The sequence below is a fragment of the Schistocerca nitens genome, chromosome 10 (genome assembly GCF_023898315.1).
Source record: "Schistocerca nitens isolate TAMUIC-IGC-003100 chromosome 10, iqSchNite1.1, whole genome shotgun sequence".
Classification (NCBI taxonomy): Eukaryota; Metazoa; Arthropoda; class Insecta; order Orthoptera; family Acrididae; genus Schistocerca; species Schistocerca nitens.
In genome coordinates this window covers 214,139,444-214,165,549 of record NC_064623.1, presented here as the reverse complement: position 1 = coordinate 214,165,549, position 26,106 = coordinate 214,139,444, and the positions used below count along the sequence as shown (strand labels likewise).

The 26,106-nt window shown below is 38.7% G+C and overlaps 1 protein-coding gene, 1 long non-coding RNA gene and 1 pseudogene across 6 annotated transcripts in view; 2 read left to right on the top strand and 1 right to left on the bottom strand.

The window, feature by feature from the left end:
- The window catches only part of LOC126210404 (speckle-type POZ protein-like), a 711,709-nt gene that overhangs the window by 384,779 nt on the left and 300,824 nt on the right, over positions 1-26,106 (bottom strand). For 2 of the 5 annotated variants that reach the window (XM_049939645.1, XM_049939647.1), the window contains exon 1: positions 13,578-13,683. The exons of the other annotated variants lie outside the window; for them this stretch is intronic. The gene's annotated coding sequence lies outside the window, so the exon portion shown is untranslated. Of the gene's footprint in view, positions 1-13,577; positions 13,684-26,106 lie in introns of those variants that run through there. 5 annotated transcript variants of the gene reach the window in all.
- The window catches only part of LOC126210418 (uncharacterized), a 313,609-nt gene that overhangs the window by 167,726 nt on the left and 119,777 nt on the right, over positions 1-26,106 (top strand). The window lies entirely within an intron of this gene.
- Positions 14,081-20,050, top strand: LOC126210399 (tubulin alpha-1 chain-like; annotated as a pseudogene).

Sequence of the window (26,106 nt, the reverse complement as noted above, 5' to 3'; positions counted from 1 at the left end):
GAGGCATTTTGTCGGGCATAGGGAGGGAATTCTCTAACCTAAAAAACACCCATGTGCACTCCACAAGTACTTCGCTACCCTTGTAGCCGCTTCCGGCGTGTAGTGCACGCCTGACCTATTCAGGGGGACCCTACATTTCTCCACCCGATAGCGGAGGTCGAGAAATTTGCACCCCAGATATCCGCAGAATTGTCTGAGCCTCTGGTTTTCGCATTCCACTCGGCTCCAAACCAGAGGACCGCGATCGGTTCTGGGAACGATACTACAAATAGTTAGCTCTGATTCCACCCCACGAGCGAGGCTTTCCGCCTTCATCAATTCCGCCAACCGCCTGTAGGAACTGAGGATGACCTCTGAACCCAGACGGCAGGAGTCATTGGTGCCGACATGAGCAACAATTTGCAGTCGGGTGCACCCAGTGCTCTCTATCGCCACCGGCAGAGCCTCCTCCACATCTCGGATGAGACCCCCCGGCAAGCAGACAGAGTGAACACTGGCCTTCTTCCCCGACCTTTCTGCTATTTCCCTAAGGGGCTCCATCACCCGCCTAACGTTGGAGCTCCCAATAACTAATAAACCCCTCCCCCCGTGAGCCTGCTCAGACCTTGCTGAAGGAGCGGCCAGATGTCCACTGACAGGCAGAGCGGGCGATGCCTCACGGCCAGCCTCCACATTTATCCTCCGCCTTGTGCGCCGCGAACGCCGCTGAACCCGCCACTCCCCTTGGGGAGAGAGTGGCCCAACCGCGCCCGATACCCACGAAGATGTCTCAACAGCAGCGACAGTGGGTGAAGCATGTAGCACCTGGGATGTACCATGCGATGCACCAGACTCCCCCACTGCTGCTACACTCCGAGGCAGCAGCCTGAAGACGGCTGACCGCGGCCATCAACACGTTCAGCTGTTCGCGAACAGTGGCCAGCTCCTCCTGCGTCTGTACACAGCAGCCACACATCCTATCCATCCTAAGGAATCAATTTACTGAAGAGAGTTAATCAACTTTTAACTAGTCTGCTAATTCACTAAAGGCGGCTGATTATTGACTAAACTGTGGTTTCCTAGACAACTGAAGATCTAGAACAATGACTGCTGATGAAAAGGTGGCAAATTGAGACAAGCTCAAAGCTATTCACTTATGTTAATGAGAAAATATTAAACTGTTCTAACTGCCCCTCTTATTCGCTGCAGAAAAAAGAATTTCTGTAGGCTATATGTGACAACTTGCACCATAAGCGTCCTACCAATAAAAGATCACTCCAACTTCTTCCAGATAAATATCTCTCTTAAAAGCAAATATTCTCATGAGTTTGCTAACCTTCCAAGCAAAATATTAAAAGCATATTCTTCTGATATGGCTAGTGTATTCAGAAATATATTTAATGCACTGCATTGCTTTTACAATGTAGCTTTCCTGACAGACTAAACTACATCGCTGTCAGACCCCTCTGTAACTAGTAAGACAGTCATTAACAACTATCACCTGATTTCACTATTAACCTCCTCCTCAAACATTCCGGAGAAGGTAATGTATTTCATAATGGTAGAGCATATCGACAAATATAAGATTCTGTATCAGTCATAATTTGGATACCACAAGAACCTCTCCACTGAACATGCTATTTACCATTTCAGTAACTGTGTATTAAAATACCTGAATGATGAGATTTTGCCTAGATGTTTATTCTGGAGCAAATGACAAAATTTGTTAGGAGCAAATTAAAGTTTATGATTTTTTTACATACAGTGAGCACATGATTCCCTTCTCATTTCATTAATATGAAGCAAAGTGTCACACAGCTCTTGTGATGAATAATCTTCTTACTATCAGCATTCCACAGGTTTCAAGTCTGAAACCACTCCTCTTCTCCCTATATGTAAATTATCTTTCATCTTACTCCAATAAAGCAGAAATAATATTGCATTTTAGTGCTGATGTAAGCATCATAATCAAGTCCAACAAAGCTCTGCTCTTGATCGGAACATGAATTAGAAATCAAATATTATAGATGTTCTCTAATGCTTAACTTCAGTAGCATTTTCTCTACATGTAATAGCTGACTTTGCTGATGAAAGCATTAGAACATTAGCTTACACTGCATACTTCCATTCATTGATGTCGTATGGAATAATTTTCTGGGGCAATTCTATACAGGCCCAAAGTGTTCATTAAGCACAAATATGCTGTAAGGATATTCTTTCACAATCTTGAAGTATGTTGTGAAGAATCAGGCACAATTTGAAAACAGTTGCATTCATAAATATAACACTAGGAACAAAGACAATATTATGAAAAGGACAGTTGCTACTAACCATACAACAAAGATGCTGAGTTGTAGGTAGGCACAACAATGTCAAACAAAGCTTTTGGCCAAACAGGCTTTCATCAGAATCAGACAAAACACACACACACACACACACACACACACACACACACACACACACACACACACACACACAAATGCAACTCACATACACATGACCACGTCTCTGGCTGCCGCAGCCAGACCCTGTCTTTGGCAGCCAGAGATGTGGTCATGTGTATGTGAGTTGCATTTGTGTGTGTGTGTGTGTGTGTGTGTGTGTGTGTGTGTGTGTGTGTTTTTTGTCTGATTCTAATGAAAGCCTGTTTGGCCAAAAGCTTTGTTTGACATTGTTGTACCTACCTACAACTCGGCATCTTTGCTGTATGGTTAGTAGCAACTGTCCTTTTCATAATATTGTCATTATTCCATCCTGGATTTCCCATTGTTTGATTTTACACTTCGAACAAAAATAGATTCAACTATCCACAAAGTTAACTTACTCTTGCACAAAAAGGAGTGAGGTACACAGCCATAAAAATATTTGATCTTATCTCTTGTGAATTAAAAATATTGGCAGATAATTAAAGGCTTAAAACCAAACTTAAATAATTTCTCCTTGACAATTCCTTATATCCTATTGATGAGAAGATAGTACCTAAGTGGCTGGGTTACTTTTACCAATTCTGTGACACATTAAGCTTTACAAATTCAGTTGTGTAAACAGCCAGCATGCGACCATGTTTTCACAGAGAAAATGTTTCTTATTTGTAAACCTATTAACATGTTCATAACCATGGCAAGCTGTCATGAACATGAGCCATGGAACATGCTAAATCAAACTAACCGAGGCTTATGAAGAACAGACAATGATCACTAGAAGAGCAGAAATGAGTTCCTATATTTTACTACTTTACATAGATTAGTTTGTTACTTTACATAGATTAGTTTTTAATATTGTAGTATGTTGCATTTTCTTTGCAGTTAATTTACATAAAATCTTCGTGTATGTATGAACAACATCCATACAATGTTTACTGTCTGTTGCTGTTGTTGTTGTTGTTGCTGTGGTATTCAGTCTGAAGACTAGTTTGATGCAGTTCTCCATGCCACTCTATCCTGTCTGAGCCTCTTCATCTCCAAATAACTACTGCAAACCACATCCTTCTCAATCTGCTTATTGTATTTATTTCCTGGTCTCCCACTACAATTTTTACCTCCCCCCCCCCCCCCCCACACACACAAGCACGCACGCGCGCGCACGCGCACGCGCGCACACACACACACACACACACACACACACACACACACACACTCACTCACTCACTCTCTCTCTCTCTCTCTCTCTCTCTAAACTGGTGATCCCTTGACGTCACAGAATGTGTCCTATCGACCAATCCCTTCTTTTGGTCAAGCTGTGCCACAAATGTCTTGTATCCACAGTTCTATTCACTACTTCCTCGTTAGTTATGTGATTGACCCATCCAGTCTTCAACATTCTCCTATAGCACCACATTTCTAAGGCTTCTATTCTCTTTTTGTCTAAACAATTTATCATCCATGTTTCACTTTCTTACAAGGCTACACTCCAGACAAATACCTTCAGAAAAAATCTTCCAAACACTTAAATCTATTTTTTATGTTAACACTCTACTTTAATATCCTCTCAACTTTGGCCATCATTAGGTATTTTGCTGCTCAAATAGCAAAACTTATCTACTACTTTAAGTCTCTCATTTCCTAATGTAATCCCCTTTGGATCATCTGATTTAATTAGCCTACATTCCATATCCTTGTTTTGTTTCTGTTGATGTTCATCTTATGTCTTCCTTTAAAGGCACTGTCCATTCTGTTCAACTACTCTTCCAAGTCCTTTTCTATCTCTGACACAATTACAATGTCATCAGTAAACCTTAAAGTTTTTATTTTTTTTTCTCCCTGAACTTTAATTCATACTCCAAATTTTGTTAGGTATCCTTTACTGCTTGTACAGATTGAATAACATGGGCGATAGGCTACAACCCTGCCTCAATCCCTTCTCAACCACTGCCTCCATTTCATGCCCCTCTTCTCTCATAACCACCATCTGGTTTCTGTAGAAGTTGTAAACAGCCTTTCACTCCCTGTATTTTACCCCTGCCACCTTCAGAATGTCAAAGAGAGTACTCCAGTTAGCTTTGCCAAAAGTTTTCCCTAAGTCTACAAATGCTATATGTACATTTGTCTTTCCTTAACCTGGCTTCTAAGATAAGTGGTGGGGTCAGTATTGCCTAGCATGTTCTTACATTTCTCCTGAATCCAAACTGATCTTCCCCAAGGTTGACTTCTACCAGTTGCTCCATTCCTCTGTAAAGAATTAGTGCTAGTATTTTGCAACCATAACTTATTAAACTGATAGTTCAGTAATTTTCACAGCATTTTGACTATTTTTCAACCGTGACTGTCTCAGAAAATATTTAAACGTTTTTAACTGCCGCTATCAGTCACAAAATTTGTTAACTAATGTATTATTTACTGTGTGACATGTTTCGAGGGTACACCTCATCCTCAGGCAATATGGCACTACAAAAACAATTTCACAATAGAAACATGCAGACGTTAAACAGTCTTTTCATAAATTCTGTGGTTATCCTGTTGTGAAAATTTGTGAACAGTGATTAAGAAAGCCAAGAGAGCCACAGAAATGGATACACCTCAGCTCATCAGAACTACACTGCTACTCCATAAGAACAAAGTGAGTGACTGTTACAAAACATTTTCATGCACACATCAGTCCAGTTTGCAGTGTGACATTGCCTCTTACTAGGTTTTCTCTTCTTCCACAGTATGACCACAGCATTTATGAAAAGACTGTTTAACATTGGTATGTTCCTATTGTGAATTAATTTGTGTAATGCCATATAGCCTGAGGATGGGGTATACCCTCTGAGCCATGCGTGGCTCATGTTCATGCCATCTCTTATTTAATATCCTGTTTTTACCATACTGTCACCTTGTTATGCTAATTTCAATTACTGGTGTCACTGAGTTGTTGCCTTGCCTGCCCGTGAGTGGCAGCACCAGTGCTTATCGACATAGGCCCTCCGGTATTAACTTTGCTGGATTGCTATTACTTCCCGGTCGTCGTGTGTTGACCAGTCAGTTGGAACACACCAGCAGTGGTGTTCGGACCTGGTAGCCCGACGGTTGGGATGCATCAGAAGTTCGGTCGGGTTGGAGCGGCAGCGAGGTTCGGATAGCCATGACTCGCCTGACCGTTGCCGGCACACACGGCTCGAGTGTGAACTCTCTCGGTTGATCATCGACTGGTCATTTTACCGGACGACGTGTATTTGCTTGCCGATCGCTTATGGGTTGGCGGTGTGTATCTCAAGTCGTGGTTCGTCCTTGTGATTGCACAGTAACTGCTTTTAGCATTCGTCACGTTCTTCGCCCAAGTGTTTGTGAAATTGTATGTAGCCTGTGATGTCAACTGCCCAGTTGTTTTAGTGCTGTCTCCATGCTGATGTGTAGCAGTTGGTCGATTGGGGCAGTCACGTCGTAGCACCAGTGGGGCATGCAGTGCCAGAGAGGCACGGATAGCCATCACTCGCCGACGATTGCCGACACATTTGATACGAGTGGGAATGACTTTGGTGGATTGTCAGTCGGTCGTCTTGTCGGATGACGTGTATTTGGCCGGTGATCACTTATAGGTTGCCTGTGTGTACCGACTCGTGAATAGTCCTTGTTATTGCACAGTCACTGCCGTTAGCATCATCTAGTTCTTCATGCTAGTGTTCGTGAAACTGTGGGTAGTTTATGTGAGTTTTACTGACAACTTAATTTAAATGTTGTCGGCATACTGGTTCTGAATTGGTCGGTTGGCATGGAGTAGCAAGGAAGGACAGGACAGCCATCACTCGCCCAACAATTGCCCATACACATGTTTCAGTGGCAACAACCTTGTTTGACCGTTTGGTCGGTCCTCTGATTAAACAACGTGTATTTGAAACTTCCTGGCAGATTAATACTGTGTGCCCGACCGGCACACAGTTTTAATCTGCCAGGAAGTTTCATATCAGCGCACACTCCGCTGCAGAGTGAAAATCTCTTTCTGAAAACGTGTATTTGGGTCATCCACCACTTATGGGTTGTCTGTGATCCATTCTTGTTGTTGTTCCACTGTCTCTGCTGTTAGCATCATTTGAGTTTTGGTGCAAGTATGGAGCAGAACTGATCTCTGTCGGTTGGGTTGCCGCTGGATTGAGAATGGTTGGGCCGACGCCTGTTTCACCTAAGCGAGCGTTAGTGTTTAAATTCCAGGCTGAGCCTCGAACATCTGAGTGCCTTTGGGTGTACTGCCTTTTTTTATTTGTTCTTGTTGTTTGCACTTGTATGGCTTCTAGCTGATTTTTACATTAAGATTGTTTTGCCCTTAAGGCATAAGATTCTTTAGGCTTTCAGCCTAATTTAAAGAACTGTTTCACGTAAGGCCTTTGGCATTTTAAAAATTTTAATGTTGTTGAATTTTAAGTGTCGGGCTTTCAGCCAATTTTGGATTCAAATTGTTTGCTCTGAAAATCTCAGATTCTTTGGGCCGTCAGCCTAAATAAAGAACTTTTGTAAGATAAGGCTTGCCTTTTAAGTTTCTGATTATGCTTGCATTTTAGGTTATTGGCCTTCAGCCGTTTTTAAATTAAAGTGGCTTTCAGCCAGTAATTAAGTCCCAAAAATTAAAGCTGTGTGTTAAAAAAAATTCTTAAGGTTCTTGTAATGTTTTATCAAGTAAATAAAGTTGTATGTTCAAGTGTAACTGACAGCCGCTTATTTTGACCCCTTTCCACAATTTAAACTAACTGTCCTGTCCTGCAGGTTCAGCAGGGCGTCTCACCCTCAAAACATGTCACACAATAAATAAATAATACATAAGTTAACAAATTTTGTAGCTGGTAGCAGTAGTTAAAAACCTTTACATAATTTTCACACCACTCAGCAACAGCTTTCTTTGGAATTGGAGTTACTACATTCTTCTTGAATTTGGAGGGTATTTCGCCTGTCTCATACATCTTGCTCATCAGATGGAAGAGTTCTGTCATGCCTGGCTCTCCCATGACTATAAGTAGTTCTGATGGAATGTTGTCTACTCCTGGGCCTTGTTTCAACTTAGATCTTTCAGAGCTCTGTCAAATTCTTCTCGCAGTATCCTATCTCTCATCTAATCTTCATCTACGTCCACTTCCCTTTCTATAATATTGCCTTTAAGTTCATCCCACTTGTATAGACCCTCCATATATTCCTTCTACCCATCCCTTCTTCGCTTAGGACTGGTTTTCCGTTTGAGTTCTTCATAATCATACAGCTGCTTCTCTTTACCCCAAATCCCTCTTTAATTTTCCTGTAGGTGGTATCTATTTTTCCCCTATTGTAATATGTTTCTAAATCCTTACACTTGTCCTCTAGCCATTCTGCGCTTCCTGTAACTCTCAGTTTTTAAACATCTGTATTCCCTTTCTCCAGCTTCATTTGCTGCATTTTTAAATTTTCTCCTTTCATCAATTAAATTTAATTTCTAGTTGGCCTCATCTTTTTACCATTTAATTCTCTGCTGCCTTCGCTATTTCTTCTCTTAAAGCTACCCATTTGTTTACAACTGTATTCCTTTCCCCTATTCTCAAATGTTGCCTAACGCTCCCTCTGAAACTCTCAACAACCTCTGGTTCTCTCAACTTATTAAAGTTCCATCTCCTGAATTTCCAACTGTTTTGCAATTTCTTCAGTTCATTACCAATAAATTGTGGTCCAAGTCCACCCTTCCCCCTTGGACATGTCTTACAGTTTAAATTCTGGTTCCTAGATCTCTGTCTAACCATTATATATTCAATCAGAAACCTGCTGGTGTCTCTAGGTTTCAACCACATATGCAGGCTTCTTCCATTATTCTTAAACCAAGTGTTAGCAATGCTTACATTATGTTATGTGCAACCAGGCTGGTTCCTCTTTCATTCCTTTCCCCCACCCCATATTCATCTACTATTTTTCTGTTATGGAATTTCAGTCCCTCATCCCAGTTAAATTTTCATCTCCTTTAACTATCTGAATAATTCCTTTAATGTCATAATACATTTCTTCAATTTTTTCATCATCTGCAGAGCTAGTTTGCATATAAACTTGTACTACTGTGGCAGGTGTGGGCTTCGCCTCTATCTTGGCTATGATAATGCGTTCACTATGTTCTTCATACTAGCTTACCCACATTCCTGTTTACTTATTTATTATTACACTCACTCCTTCATTATGCCTATTTGACTTTGTACTTATCACCTTGTACTCATCTGAGCAGATGCCTTGTTCCTCCTGCTGCCAAACTTCACTAATTCCCATTATATCTGACTTCAACCTATCCACTCCCCTTTAAGTTTCTAACCTACCTGACTGATTAAGGAACCTAAATTCCATACTCCAATCTGTAGAATGCCAGTTTTGTTTCTACTAATGACAACATCCTCCTGAGTAGCCCCCTCTGGAATATTTTACCCAAGAGGATGCTATCATCATTTAACCATGCGGTAGAGCTGCAAGTCCTCAGGAAAAATTACAGCTGCAGTTTGACCTTGCTTTCAGCCATTTGCAGTATCAGCACAGTGAGGCTGTTTTGGTTGATGTCGCAAGGCCAGAGCAGTCAATCATCCAGACTGTTGCCCGTGCAAGCACTGAACAGGCTGCTGCCCTCTTCAGGAACCACATGTTTGTCTGGCCTCTCAATAAATACCCCTCTGTTGTGGTTGTACCTACAGTACAGCTATCTGTATCGCTGAGATACACAAGCAAGGTCCATGGTTCATAGGGAAGGGGGGGGGTGTTTATTGTCTACAGAGGGGTTAATAATAAATTTACACTTTTAATAACAGGATAATACCACATCAAGTAGTCTTCGACTGACCATCTCCAGTTTCAATCAAATTTCATGTTGATGTTCCCTGTAGAGAAAACCTAAACTAGGCACAATTTGAGCTCAGATGCAAAAATTAAATGTTTTAGGATGGTTTCAGTGGTAGGCTAAGAAAAATGACAGCTCTATAGTGGTTTTGGCCAAATTTAAGATGGCTTAAAATTGAAACTAGTAGTAATTGAAAATATAAAGGGGTACATAAAGTCTGGGAACACTTTCAGTTATTGATTACACAAGAACCAAACACTGAACGGATGTCAACATATTGCATTTTGAGAAGAAACTCTGAAAGTTGTTTGTTTTTTTTAACATTCGATATGCAAACCATGAGTGACTGGCAGACGTCAATATGGTAATTGAATTCTTACCATACCCGTTCAAGCATGTCTCCCATGTGCGCTCCACATTCTCTTCACTCACACTGGGACGTCCACTTCTCTTTTCCGGGCACAAGCAACCCGTCTTAATGAATTTGTTGTGCCAATGGTGAATGGCCTTCCTTGTTGGTGGCTTCTTACCACATTTGGTTCTAAACATCCATTGAACAGCTGAACCATACTGTTTTTGTCGAACTCAACACACAGAAAGTTCGCTCCGCACCTAAACTCGCCATGTTGGTGACTAGCGCTGACTATCGGCGATTTACTAAACTATGCTGTGGCGGTATACATGAAAAAAACGTTCAGGGTTTCTCTTCAAAATGACATATGTCTGATACCTGTACAATTTTTGGTTCTTGTGCAATAAATAATTCAAAGTGTTCCCAGACTTTATGTACACCCTGTATATTTGGGTCAGATGAATTTCTTTCTTTACACAACCATTTTTTTTTTAATTTCAGGGCTATAACATTCAGCTTTTTCATGCTACGTGAGGTCAGATTTGAGGAACAGTTGAACATGACAATTTTTCAACCATTTTGGGGCTTCAGTACTCTTTGTGCAAAGCACGTTCAGAGCCATTTAGCATGTTTGCAGATAAGTTAGTTGTTATCAATTTTACCAAACTGCAGCAGTTATTGTGAGTATTATAGAGGTTGTTAAAGTGTAAACATGCAATTAATTTATCAAATTTCTTTGCACTTTCATGCTATGCTACTAAATATTACCACTTGTTTTCTTACTTTTTTGTTGATTAGAAAGAGTGTTTCTTTACTAAAAAAAGTTTTGTTTGCTTTGAAGACTCTGTGGATAAAATTTATAAAATGATCTTCAAAGTTATAGAGTCAAATACACTGGTGTCAAAAATTAGAGCAGCAGACAGAAATTTTCCACAGCTGCATTCATTTTGCCACAAAACAGTATAAACAAGTGACAGTAGAGTAGAAACAATGTAAAGGATGCAGAATGTAAACAACTGCAACATGCATAATGGTAGACAAATATTTTTTTTGTTTTTTCCAGCTCAACGGATTTGCACACACATCCCCAAAACTGGTTAATGTGCTCGGTATGGGGTGTGACCACATCTGGCACCAATACAGGCCTGACAATGATGGGGGGCATGCTGCCTCACGTTGAGGCAATAATGCACATTCTCTATAATGCACATTCTCTCTTGAAGAGTGGTTGGTGAATTCTGATGTGACGCAAATCATCTCCCTAGTGCTTCCCAGACATGCTCTATAGGATTCAAACCGAAGAGTGAACAGGCCACACCATGCATACAATATTTTCCATTTCCAAGAAAACATCAACAACCCGTGCTCCATAAGGTCGAGCATTATTATCCATCAATAAGAAGTATGGGCCTACAGCACCTCGTGACAGCTGCAGGTTGACAATCTGTATGTTTATCACATGAGTTAGACACAAGATTGAGAAACAGTGGTTTGTTGCTTTAATTTCGGACACCAGTGTATTTGTAAACTGTCATATGTAAGTTTCTATACCTATTTGTAATTTTCAGGTCCTGTAATGTTGTGGTTTTGCTGCTTTTTTAATATTTATGATATCTAATCATATTCATGAAATTATGACACATGGGAAATGTCCAAAAAGGAGAACAGACTACAATTCAACAATAAATGACTTGTATAAAATGAAACACATTCACGCACTGTTGATTCCAGATGCACACTGGCTGACGTATGCTGTGTTATAATTTTTAGTGGCAGTCTAATCGTTAGGGTGATAATTATTGATGCTGCCACCAGATGTGTCTGGAAACTGCTATGGGTGGATATGGCTAGCACGTGAAAAAGTACATTTGTACAAATAGGTTTTTTTCTAATTATAATCGTAAATTATTAACTTTTGAGTTCTTCCTTGCCAGTTTAGTTGTTGAGCCTACAATACAAGTACAACTTCCTTGTTTAGAAGGTAAACATAAGGTGTTGTATCAAAGGGTGTTTAAAATTATGGTGTGTACACAAATGAATCAAGATGTGGGCACTGACATAATCATCTCACACAACTGGTTGTTTGGAAAATTCAGAGTACCATCAGGCCTTTCTTATCGCTTAAGAAACTGGTGTATCACTAACTAGATTCCAACCTGATCAACAAAGATTGTTGATACCACATCACATCCTGGTTATGACAATGAAACAGATTCAATGATCTGTTTCTAATATTAAGCCTTATTTCTTGCTCAGTTTGAGCCCTTACGAAAAATGACGAAGAGAAAAAAAAAAAGGGGGGGGGCATCAAATTGGTTTATTTGCTTTTGATAAAACAAGAGCAGCTGCACTAATAAATAAAACAAAAATTATGTTCAATATGTCAGGATGAAGTCACAATAAACCTGTTGCTCTGTTAGCCTCCTGAAAGGTTTTAACATGGTGATAAAGAAATGGAAACAGCAGAAAGAATCAACTGTGATTTCCCAAATCTTTGCCATTCTCCTCTAAAATTGTCAGAAAGTCTCAAAACAAGATTCAAAAGCCTACATAAAGAGCAAGATTAATCAGGTATAAAGTGAAATTTGTGGTCGGATTGCAGGATCTGATGGCTTTAAGCCACATACATTTTTCAGCAAAATTATAATAATCAGTAATGATATTCTTTTTTGTTATGATGACCTAAAGTGAGCTGAAATAAAAAAAATGTGTTTCTTCATACTGAGATTAGTAAATGTTGACAGCTGCTACAAAATGTTGGTCAGTACCATGCTGTGGCTTCACAAGTCTTTTCTGATAACATAAAAACTATGGTTTTTTAGCTTTCTTTGAGTAAGATGAGTTAGATTAGAAGTGTCTTACATGGGCTGTTAAGTGTAACAACAATAAAATTTTTGTAAGAGCTGTAAATCATAAGATTAATGAATGCTTTGGGAATGCTTGACAGAAGTATTTTCAGGCTCATAATTTGAACCTTATCTGTAGCACCTCCAAAAAAAAAACACATTTTCAGTAGAAAAACACCTGCTCTCTCTTAATAAGTAGAAATAAAAAAATAGGTGGTGTTAATATTTACCAATTTTGAATCAAAATATGTAGAAACTTAATAAAACTGAACTGTTAAAACTGTGTTGAGCAAAAAAGGTGTGTATGTATCTCATACGTATATTTATATACATTCAGCACCAGATTCCACTTTAAACAGCCTACTTGTTTTCCGAAACTTTTGTAAATCCCATAAATCTTGTAGCTCTCCACTGAAAGCCTCATAAAACCAGGATTTATTTACTAGCTCAAATTTTGCGCATATTTGTTTCTATTCTACAAGGAATAACTAAGTAAAATTCCATTCACGGTGGATATGGGTATGTAGGAGCCACTGACACGCTTCCTATGGATGTCCCACATTCCGTGTCAACTGGCATGTTCAATAAGCGTCGTTGACTTTGGCTGGTGAGGTAATGTAAACGGCTGTCACGCTACCTTTCGGTGCACATGTCCAGTTTTGTTTTTTGTTGGTGACGCCACCTAATGTGGAAAAAAGGAAGAAGAAGAAGAAGAAGGACGAGAAAGCAGAAAGGTCAAAAAAAAGTATGATCTGTAGCCCGCTTTAGAACTCGTATCGAACATTTCTCTAAATCCAATATTCTAAGTTTATTTTTGCACGAATGCAGATGTCATTTCATTTCAGATCTTATATGACATATGACAAATACGCAACCGGGTAATCAGCTAATTAATAAATAATTCCGAATGCACGGAATAATATAACAATCCTTAAAAGACTACTAATGTTAAATCGAATTCATATGAAAACACCACATATTTAATATGCTGTTCTCGTGCGAACTAACTCTCATTATGATTTAATTTCATGTGACACGTTACGCATTGATTATCCTACTAACTTAACTTTAGAGACAAATTTGTTTTGAGTTTGCTAAAAAATGTCACGTCCAACGATAAAGGTTGCATACAGCTCAGTCAACAGTTATCATATACTCACCATATTCACAGCGACGTGTTTTGAAATGGAAATCAGGAATACTTCTTTAAATATTCTATTCGTAAATTTCTTAACGCCAGCAACATCTGGCACATTGTTTGTAAACAAAACTTGACGTTTAGTCGAACTGCACGCAGTGTTGCTAACTCTAAAAAACCCGAGTCGCTAGATTCAACATCAAAAGTCGCTAAAACTGATTTTACTAGGGGTGTACCGAAAATTTCGTGCTGTGAATGGTGCAATAAGCCAGTGTGTGTGTGTGTGTGGGGGGGGGGGGGTAATAAAATATTAATAAAAATTGTCTCATACGTAATTGATATATTGTCTTAATTAAATGACGCATCGCTTGCAACAACATACATATAAAATACGCTAACGTTTAATTTAACATGTTATCATAATTGACGCAACACATAAATTGTTATTTCAATCACAGTAGTCAAATATACTAGAAATTAAGACTATTCGTATGTAAGAACGCCGGTGATTGTATGCATTTATTACAACCAGGTTCAAGAATGGCGCCGGCCGAAGTGGCCGTGCGGTTGAAGGCGCTGCAGTCTGGAACTGCTACGCCACTACGGTTGCAGGTTCGAATCCTCATCCTGCATCGGGCATGGATGTTTGTGATGTCCTTAGGTTAGTTAGTTTTAACTAGTTCTAGGGGACTAATGACCTCGGCAGTTGAGTCCCATAGTACTCAGAGCCATTCAAGAATGGCATTCGTTTTAAAATAAGGCATGGAAGTTTCATTATGGTTTCTCAATTTGAGGTTACAGATTTGGGTGGGGCACTTTGCCGGCCGACCGCCATGTTTGACACGTTTCCAGCTCCACTTCGTGAAGTGAAGTGAAGTGAAGTGAAATGTATTTCCATTTCAGTTTCTATTACAGGGCGAAGATAAATGATCTTGAGCGAAATTAAATTTTCAATTTTCTTTTTTTCATTTGAGATTGATGGAGCCAATGTGTGCACTTTACGTTGTAACTTATTTCATGTGTAATTCCACTATTTTCGAGAGAGATAAGCGTTGTTCTTTGTTTTACTTGTCGAATGATTTTCATTGAGCCGTGGATGAATAGCTGATGTTCCTGTTCTGTAGGAATATTGATGTAGAACTGTCTGGGGAGAAAATTTAGTTGTAAGAAGGAAGTTACTTAATGTGAATGAAGACTGTAAGTAAAGCCATTAATAAGTGTTTTCTGTATTTCAGCGTGAATGCTTGGAGCATGGCATTCAGCCCGATGGGCAGATGCCATCAGACAAAACTATTGGAGGGGGCGATGACAGCTTCAATACATTTTTTAGCGAAACTGGTGCTGGGAAGCATGTGCCACGCGCAGTATTTGTGGACTTGGAACCGACTGTTGTTGGTAAGTACAGAAACAGATTATACGCCGACGTAGCATTTTCCGTTGGTTTAGCACAACAAACAGTCAAAGACTGGTTTTAATAGAAGAAACTGCATATTCTTGTATTGCTGAGTTCGGAAACCGGTGGATACTGGGTGTTACTATCCTACGCACTGTCCCCCTGCTTGCAGATTTAATTACGAATTGGAGCCTGCCCCCTTTGAAAGTACAAAATTGTTTTCTTATCCAATCATATTCACTGGTTTTTCATTTATTTTACCAGAAAAACCCCAAATTCCGTTTTATTCAGGTTTGAAATAAATTAGATCACATTTAAGTTGCGTATATACTTTTATTTTCCGTTAAGAACGTCGCGCATGCCCCTTTAATAATTTATTATTGCTGTATTTTGGTGTTATTTTTTCTGCCAAATTTGTTTTTGTGCATTTAGTATGACCTGTGGACAGTGGTAAAAATTTGAGGCTTGGGTATGGGGAATTATGGTGTCGTTTGTTTATGGATTGTTTTAAATTTCAACAAAATTTCTCCTACTCCTTGGTGAATTATGGATTCCCTGTGCTATAGTTTTTGGATGTTGTAATTTTCTTCTAGGGTTATTAAACAAACCCATACGCCCACCAGATAGTTCTCCAAGGCTTCACTAGTTAACTGAAGCCTATAGGCAATTCTAAGTATGCAAGACCTCAAAAAATACTTCCATTTGAAGTGAAACTTTTGGACGATGCCCTAACATCTGTTTTTGCAGAGTTTATGTATTTAGACCCATGCCTGATTTTATAGTAGGGTGAAGTGGGGTAAGTGTAGCCACGTTTTGGCATAGTTCAACTTTGACACCAAATTGCCAAATTGTTATTGAAGATATGATTTTGAAATTTCTCATGCTTAAAGTTTGACTTACTGACTTTTAAACAATATACATTTTGTTTCTGAAAGAAAAAATTATACGGTCAAATAATTGTTTTCAAAATTTTGTGTTGTGAGGTTACACTTGCCCCAAGGTTCGGGGCAAGTGTAACCCCGCATTCTTGTACCCACACAGAGCATTGTAAAAAGAGACTTTGGGTAAGTGACCTGATTACCCAATTTTTACTGAATTTGAGGATTTTTAAATTATTAAAATACCTTAAATTTTACTCAAGATATGAACTTTTTTGCACTCGCCTCTTTGTATATTATGAAATAGACAGAAACTGTTAGGTAAACTAAAAAAAGTGTTAGCCTAAACCATAAAACACTGAAACTGAATGCATCATAGATTTATTTTTGTTTTAGGCCAGGTATTTATTAGTTTAAATTCTACAAAAGTAATATTTTTTTCTTTAGTAGGCAATTTGACAAAAATAATAAAATATCTAGTCTCAAGAGAAAAGAAAAAAATCACTTTATAAGTTCACTTTCTATTATTTTTCACGGTAATTGAAGTAAAGTTGTTGGCAATTTGTGTTTAATGCTAAACTGCCCTAATTCAACTTATTATATTCACACTTAGGCCCTAACTGTTATTTAGTCACTGAATGCTGTATGAATCAAATGTAACACCAAATGTCAGGTCTCCCTTGTGACCAAAAGTAGGCTAAGGCAGCACTGAAATGACATTAGAGGAGGAAACTTGCGTCTCATCTCTTCTATCAGGCCAATAGAATGTGGTGCCATGCTTTCTTATTTTTGGATCTGAGGAAAATCACTTCTGGATCTCCTAAATCAATAATTTTGGTAACTTGGCCAATAAAATGAACTTTCTTACATTTTGTTGTAAAAGCTACCACAACATACTTTTCCAACTGTAATTTTATCTTTGGCTTCAAAAAAGTTTGCCTCTTTTTCTTCACAGCTTATCGTTTCTTTCCTGAGATCATCCAGTGTTATCTTCATCACTACTTATTAAAGATAGGCCTCCTTCAGTTTCACTTTCTTCACTTGTTGATTAAACTTCAAGTCTTTTTTCTTGTTACCCACGTGCGCAGTTGGGGATTTCTTTTTCCACAACATTCTGAGATGCCATTTTGGATAAAGTAACAGCACTTTGTTTGGAAGATTTACTTTTCATTACCAACCCCTTTTGTATGCCGATAATTTTTTTTTTTTTTTTTTTCTATTCTTGTTTCCTTTAAAATCTTTTTCTTTATAGATGGCATCTTGAAAAGTGATAACTTCAGCTCCTGGTGCAATCCTTTTACCAGTGGGACTACACTGTTGAACTGTTTCCAATAATAACCTTTCAAATGACAAATCATAAGTTCCAGAACATAATGAAACATTGGTTAGCTTGGGAATGATTGAGAAAGAACTCTGATACTGAGAGAACTACAGGGCTCAGTAGATGTAGGCCTATAAAATTCTGGAGGTTGTTCAGCTGGAAGCTTCCCAAAAATCTGAGTACTTTCTGTTAGAGACGTAGTTTCCACACAGTCTATGGCTGCATTATCGTGAGCTGGCAATGGATTTGTTTCTGCCAAAGATTTGGTATGAGCTACATATCTTCTATATGCCTCGGGATCATCTTTAGTTTTATCAATTACTTCTCTACTGTAAGGGAATATTCCTGCTTTTTGAAAACCACTTTTCACAAATTCAGATGGTGTTTCATTCCATACAGCATTGAGGAGATTGGAACAGTCACGTTTGCTCATTTTTACTCCTTGATGATGTCTCTGGTGATGAGTTAACTTATGGTCCCAGGTAGATTTCACACACAGGAAGGTCAGTTTAGTTGATCTAGTGTGATGGCAAAAACAGGGTTATGGCTTAAATAAATGTTCCGGTAAGTTTGTTTGGGGCAAGTGTAACCCCCCCCCTTCCCCCCCGGTTACACTTGCCCCAGCCGATTGGTTACACTTGCCCCGCATGGGAAAAAGTTAGGGTAAGTGTAACCATGCCTGGCATATCAAGAGCTTTATCAGTAGAGTAAAACGAATCTCATATTTGAAATTATCATGCAAAAGTTAGTTTGTAACCAAAAAATTGTGCAGTTATCTTTAAAACTGCGAGAATGACAGACCACCAAATTCTGAGCATGTCACTCTCTCGCAGAGTGAAAATGTAGACGTCAATTCAACTCCAAAAATTAATTACCAATTTGTCAGATTTGACAACATATGGTTAAATATAACAAAGAAAGTAGTAAATTAACATGTGTGATAGGTCAGAGGTAAAAATACAGCTTTAAGGCACCATAAGCCGTGGTTACACTAACCCCATGGTTACACTTACCCCACTTCACCCTATTGGTCCCTCTTTAATTCCATGCAATGGCATGTTAGCTCTGCAACCACGAAAATAGGCAAGGTGGCAGCTGTTCCCCCAGTCACAGCATAAGACATGGGGTAGTTGGTATTCTACAGCACAGTGTAAATGAATTGATCTTAATGGTTTTTCCTGAATTAACCTAATGTGTGTCCTGTCCTGTAGTCTGCTTGGCTGGCATGCAAACTAAGCAGCCGCTTCATTCGTTTTTGTATTTGTAGTTGCCTATTATGAAAATGTACACTTTCAGTTGTCACTGGAAATGGTTTACAGATTTAGTTGTTGGTGACAGCGTATGTTGTATCTGCTGGTAAAAAATGGTGCGATGGTTTCTAATCTATGTTTTATGCATTTAAATTGCTTCAGTGGTGTTCCAAATTTCTCATCTGCAATTCATTTTTTCCATTGCAGATGAGGTGCGTACTGGTACCTACAGGCAACTGTTCCACCCTGAGCAGCTGATTACTGGCAAGGAAGATGCTGCAAACAATTATGCCTGTGATCACTATACAATTGGAAAGGAAATAGTGGATCTTGTGCTGGATCGTATTCGCAAGCTTGCTGACCAATGTACTGGGCTTCAGGGATTCCTGATCTTCCATTCCTTTGGGGGTGGTACTGGTTCAGGCTTTACTTCACTCTTGATGGAACGTCTGTCTGTGGATTATGGCAAAAAAAGCAAACTGGAATTTGCTATTTACCCAGCTCCTCAGGTACGTTAGTTTTGTGAAACCCTGTATGTTGCCTAAAATATTGGAAGTTGTGTGTGCTTTCTATAACTAAAGTATGGTGTTAAATTCTCAGGTCTCAACAGCAGTTGTGGAGCCATACAACTCCATCCTTACCACCCACACCACTTTGGAACATTCAGACTGTGCTTTCATGTGTGATAATGAAGCTATCTATGACATTTGCCGCCTAAATTTGGACATTGAACGGCCGACTTACACCAATCTGAACAGGCTGATTGGCCAGATTGTATCCTCAATCACGGCATCTCTTCGCTTTGATGGAGCTCTTAATGTGGACTTCACAGAAGTCCAGACCAACTTGGTTCCCTACCCTCGTATCCATTTCCCACTTGTTACTTATGCTCCTGTAATCTCTGCAGAAAAGGCTTACCATGAGCAACTTTCTGTGGCAGAAATAACCAATGCTTGTTTTGAACCTGCCAACCAGATGGTGAAATGTGATCCAAGACACGGAAAGTACATGGCATGTTGTATGCTGTACAGAGGAGATGTTGTGCCGAAGGATGTAAATGCTGCCATTGCAACAATTAAGACAAAGCGAACCAGCCAGTTTGTGGATTGGTGTCCAACTGGCTTCAAGGTATGTGTGGTTATATTACTATCTGTGATTTAGCTGCTAATTGACGTTTTATGGGGCAGAACGAAAATATTGTGTGTATTTACTAAACCTTTCTGTTACTTGTTACAGGTGGGACTAAATTACCAACCTCCTACTGTGGTACCTGGTGGTGATCTTGCAAAGGTTCAGCGTGCTGTTTGCATGCTGTCAAATACAACTGCAATTGCAGGGGCCTGACCACAAGTTTGATTTGATGTATGCCAAGAGAGCGTTTGTCCATTGGTATGTCGGTGAGGGTATGGAGGAAGGAGAGTTCTCAAAAGCCCGTGAAGATCTGGCTGCCCTTGAAAAGGATTACGAAGAAGTTGGTATGGATTCTATTGAAGGAGAAGGTGAAGGAGCTGAAGAGTACTAAGTTTGACAGATGGAAAATGCCATTTTCTGATTTGTTTGTGATGTCATTTAAGTTGTGATTTGATGTTCAGATTTTTTTACAGTTGAAAGATACTTGCTCATTCCACTTTTTGTGTAATAAAATTTGTTTTAGCATAAGTTGTGTAATGGTTATTTCAGAAATCCCGAGTGAATTAGCAGTTAAATCTACAAATTGACAAATTGTTAAAACTGTGTATTGCTGGTATGCTTGATAGCCTTCTGGTGTGATAACTTAACCAATTCTGGGAGTTGGTGACAGATTATTTTTTGTAGAGTTTGATTACAAGGAACCATTGCAATGAATGACTATTCAGCTTAATGAAAACTCGTTCTCGGGAGTATACTAAACTTTCAACCTTCAGTGATGCTGTAAATGGGACATCTTAACAGTATACTAGTAAATTTCTATATAAGGACAAATTTCTTTCATACTCCACTTAGTGTTGGAATAGACTTCAGCTCACATTTAGTCTGTATGGTGTACTAAAGATGGAACACTTAGGGCACTGACAGAAAAGAATGCTTTCTTAGGTTTGTAAGATTTCCACTGTCTGGCAGGTAAGTGTTTTGCCTCTGATGGCTTCTGAGAGATAGAAAATTTTAACTATTGTAAAAAAAAGCAAATGCTTAATTGTTGCACATTGGTCAGGGACACACAATAATGGCTTGTTACTTCAGATTGAACTGATAGGTGGGTGTACAAATGAGAAATTTGTAGCAGAACCTCACTATTTTACTGGAGTAAAATTTTGAACTAATGATCAGTTGGGTGTTTGTAGTTTTTTCAGAATGTGAGTTGGGATGGAGTAGTATTCTGACAAAAGGATTAAGTTTTTGTGTGTAAATACTTAAAATTTACTAGATGCCTCTGTCACAGTCTAATATATACAGTCGCGACACTCGCTGCTGTGAAAGTTGTTACCATTTGACAGTTCAAATGACACTAGCGGCCAGAAAGCTCGCCTTCCTCTGACGGCAGATGCGACATTAAAATGTTTGTTTTTTCATTCGTTTTGTACTTTATTTACAAAATAGTTAGTATATTTTTGCGTCACAGGTGTTAGAACAGCGAGTCGTAAATGATCGTGAAATATAAGTAAACAGAGCACGAGCTATTGAATGAAGTGACATAAGCTGCAACATTTTCTGGAAGAAATAATTAAGAAGTAGCATACAATCACACTTATTCCACTGAAAGTAAGAGAATACACACTGTATATCCCACATATGAAGTATATAGATGCTCTTCCTTGTGTAAAAATGAAGCGACACATCACTTCTCATTACGTTCTGCTTTGCAGGAAGCCTGCTTCCAAAAGTACAATTTCCATCTTATTCTTTGTGGTGTCAGGCTATCCCAATAAAAAGCATGACTGTTTTAAAACTCTATTATATCCCATTGATACATTTAACGAAAATTACGTGAGTGAGTCAGTCCTAACACTTTACCAACCAAAATGAGCGAACTTCATCACTTTATTTCATCTCTTGCTCCTACAGACTAAGTAGAAGAGCATTACCTTCACAAACAGTCTTAACAGCAGCTTGGTTTCAGCACTGCACCCAGGTGGAAAATTGGGGATTTCCATCATGTTCACAAAGAAAGCACCACAATTACTTATGATGAGCATATTCATCAAAAGTAGAAGTCATCTTAGTCTCACAAAAAGTTAAAAATTCTTTGACATCTTCTGTACAAATAGGCTTCCAAAGTTGCCTTCATAGCTTTTAAAATGACAAACTTTGTCTAACATCTAAGTCTTGGCTGTCATCTAAAAGTACTGTCCTACATTTTTAACAGTCATGGATTGTATGCAATTTCTTCAATACATAACCACACACGTATCTCGTGCTGTTTGCCTCTGAGGTCTGTACAAATTTCCATGACTATCCATAGCTTCTGTGTCTTTAATATTTCCAAATGTCTTGAGGCACTTGTAATGCAGTTCCTTAAGGATACAGGCACTTTAACACTATATGCATTAAATATGTCAAAAATATCGTTTACTTTTCGGTAAAAATCTGCAGTAGCAGATGATGTGGTGCCACAAGTAACAAGTGTCTCAATTCCTGCTGCTACTATTTGACTCAACACACGAACTGCAGTGCTTACCTCGTTTTGAAAATGCTGGCAGTTGGACAGCTGTTTTGGTGAGCTTGGGGGTCAACTTGTACTTCCTTTCACAATGTGCAACTGACAAATGTCCTTCCATGAAGCAGTGCCAACCCATCCTTCATCTGTTGTGCGGATAATGTTATACCTGAATAAATTATTACATATGATTTTTATCAAGTGTGTGGTGTCATAAAAGAGATCTTACTCACTTCGTGTACTAAGCATGGATTAACTGGTGTGATACCCAGTCTGCCTCCACTCCACAAAATTCGAGCCTTGGTCAGTCACACGTTTTTACAACCAAACCAATCGCTGTGAGTTTGACAACTTCAGAAAATATACACATCAGATGGGTGGCTCCTACTGGTCCTTTGGAGAAATAATATACTAATAGCTGTTTAAAATTTGAGAAGATGCCATTAATCATTATAACTAATGCAGTATTGGCAACCACAGATGTACGTATGAAACCCATGTCTTCAAATCCAATAACACGATCCCTAGAGCTGTCATATATCAAATTTTCCATTAATGACATCTCGTCCATAGACAAATTAAGTTATATCAGTTTCTGGTAACTGCTGCACTTTCTGCTTTAAAAGATGAAATATGTTATTTATCCCACAATTTAATTGTATATCTTCCACATGCCTTTTAAGGTACATACTGATGGAAGGCTAAAACAGTGTGATAAAAAACTGTATGCCTGAGTACTATATTACAACAAATTAAGTGCAAATAATTGTTTCATCTTTCCATCTCATACCACGTTTTCCATTCAGTGGTATACTGATTTGGCTTATCAATAAATCGATAGCATCTTTTTCAAGTACTTGGAACCAATACTTTTTAAAATGAGCTTGTGCTTTTGTACTTCTGTCCTGTGACGTTGTGGTTGCAGTTTACTCTTACGATGGGCACTTTCCTTGTCACGTAGTAGTTTTGTACGAAGTCTAATGACTTGCACGTTTTTACACTTCACACGATTTTCCAACACGCAAATAATTTGACGTAATCTATGCATTTCATCTTCAAAAGATGATCTGTATTGCAGCTTCCGTTGTTATTTTATGTGTGTCTTGAGTAGGAACACCTGTGGTAGCTGTTTCTTCTGTCAGGAGACAGTCTTATTGTTTTTGCAGTAACACTTTCACGTTTGTATGGCAATTTTCTCTTCGTCACTAGTTGTGGCTTATTCGGCTTGTCAAATAACGTGGGAATTGCATTCCATAACGTCTTCTTTTCCGCACTCATGAACTGGTTTGACTTGAAACGTAAAGCACAAAACTTCACGTTATTGAGCAAATAAGAGACATCTTTTTGCAACAGGTCCTGTCTTCTACTATTTATTAACCATTTCTTGCTCCTGAAAAGAGAAACAAATGCAGTAATTCGATACAGTTTAGAAAAAAATCATAAATAAAGAGCGGTCTAATGTGATGTTTCATACCTCTCAGGGTCCTTAGGAAACCTGAAGAATGACAAATGTGGTGTCTTCCTCCTATTATTACTGCAATCGATTGCGCAACATACGCTGCCTTTCGTCAAAACCGTGTTAAAAATGAATATAAACGATACTGTTTACATATACTGAATACCGTATTCAGCAGCGTAGATTCTCCACCGCTCGGGGCACTGTTGTTGCGGTGTATAAAAAAAAATCAGCGAGTGTGTCGCGACTGTATATATGAGACTGTGCCTCTGTCACGATTAGATAATTCAAACCTATATTGTACAGGGAGTGGTGTGTTTGTGTTAATGTTAACTTGCATGTGCATTGTTGGATGTTGCACAGGTGGGCTCATGTCCTGAGGAGAGGGGCACTGCTATGGCTGGCAGTGGCCTTGTGGTGGTCAGTGTCTAAATGCTATCAGTTGTTCTCAGTATTTTGTGGATAATATTGTGGAGGACTTTGTGTAAAATCTGTTAAGGCACGGGTTACATTATGATGGTTTCAGAAAATAATTATATAGTCTTCAGTTGCTTACAAAGTAAAATTAGCGTGAAACTTCTCAATTCAAAAATAAGAAACCAACTTCAAAAGGGTGTCTGCATCTGTAGTTGAGGTACTGATGTAGATGTCTGTTGTTTGGAGGATTTGGGGGTGAGGTTCTTGGTGCAGCCAAGGATTTTTTGGTAAGCAGTGGTGTGCTAACATGGCTCTCCATACTGCATCTGCTTCACTAAGGCAGGTGATGACATGGTGGCAAGTAAACATCCTTTGGGCCTTAAAAGCCTTGGTAAGGAGCTAGATTTGAGAAGTGAACCAAAACAACATTTTAAATCTGTTATTGAAGATATTCAGGTTCAGCTGATCAGTCGAGTTTAAATTTAGTATTAAATTTGTAGTGTCAGAATTGTTCACATGGCCATGTAATGTAGCTGTCAAATGCCAAATGGAAAAAAAGTTGAGGGCACTCACTACTCATTCATATGCATTTGCTGTGCTTTAGTCTCCAGCATAATGTGTCTTGTAATACTTACACTCCATTATGTGAATTGTCTCAGTGGTAGTGTGGAGAGTGTGTGCTCGATTAGATTAGATTAATACTTGTTCCATAGATCATGAATACGACACTTCGTAATGATGTGGAACGTGCCGGTTAATAAAAGATGTCTGTACAAGATATTACATTACACAAAATATTGCATGACACTGATTATTTTTTTATTTTTTTTATTCCCCCGCCCCCCCCCCCCTAATTTATATCTAAAAATTCAGCCAATGAGTAGGAGGAGTTGTCATCTAGAAATTCTTTTAACTTATTTTTAAATGTTAGTTGGCTATCTGTCAGGCTTTTGATGCTGTTTGGTAGGTGACCAAAGACTTCCATAATTTACCCCTTTCTGTGCCAAAGTCAGATTTAACCCTGCATAGTGAAGTAACCCTTTCTCCTGGTGTTATAGCTATGCACACTGCTATTACTTTTGAACTGGGCTGGATTATTAACAACAAATTTCATAAGTGAATATATATACTGTGAGGATCCCTAGATCCTTAAATAGATGTCTGCAGGATGACTGTGGGTGGGCTCCAGCAATTATTCTGATTACACGTTTTTGAGCAATGAATATTTTTCTACTCAACGATGAATTACCCCAGAATATGATGCCATACGAAAGCAGTGAATGAAAGTAGGCATAGTAAGCTAATTTACTGAGATTCTTATCACCAAAATTTGCAATAACCCTAATAGCATACGTAGCTGAACTCAGACGTTTCAGCAGACCATCAATGTGTTGCTTCCAGTTTAACCTCTCATCAATGGACACACCTAAAATTTTTGAAAATTCTCCCTTAGCTACAGATTTCTGTTCAAAGTCTCTATTTATTACTGGAGTTGTGCCATTTACTGTACGGAACTGTATATACTGTGTTTTATCAAAATTTAAAGAGAGTCCGTTTGCTGAGAACCACTGAATAATTTTGTGAAAAACATCATTTACAATTACATCACTTAGTTCTTGGTTTTTGGATGTTATTACTATACTTGTATCATCAGCAAAATGAACTAACTTTGCATATTCATCAATGTGGAATGGTAAGTCATTAATGTATATCAAGAACAGTAAAGGACCTAAGACCGAACCCTGTGGGACCCCGTACTTGCGTAAAACACAGATGCCCAGAGACTATGTGCGCATCCCAGAGTGCCTCTGAGAGCTACAACACCAAGAAGAATCACTTCTCGGCTTTTGACAAGATCAGTGTGTAGGTTTTTATTTAAATTCAAAAAACATAATGTACAAAATAAACTCTTTATTACTCTCAAACATTACAATAATAAAACATAACATCTCCTTGTACAGCACAATCATTACCTACAATGCCAGGCGAACACAATGAGACTTGTGAATGTTGAACAAGAAATACTTGTGAATGTGAATCTTGATCATAAAATGCGTATGAAAATGATTTATGCTCTTTAAGTACAGATAATGTTGTGTTATATCAAGAGTGCAAATTGAGAAAAGTTTGTGATTGTAAGCTTCCGCATTCAGCTCATGTCACTGCGGAATATTTGCTAAATTGGAATTCTATGGAAGCAGC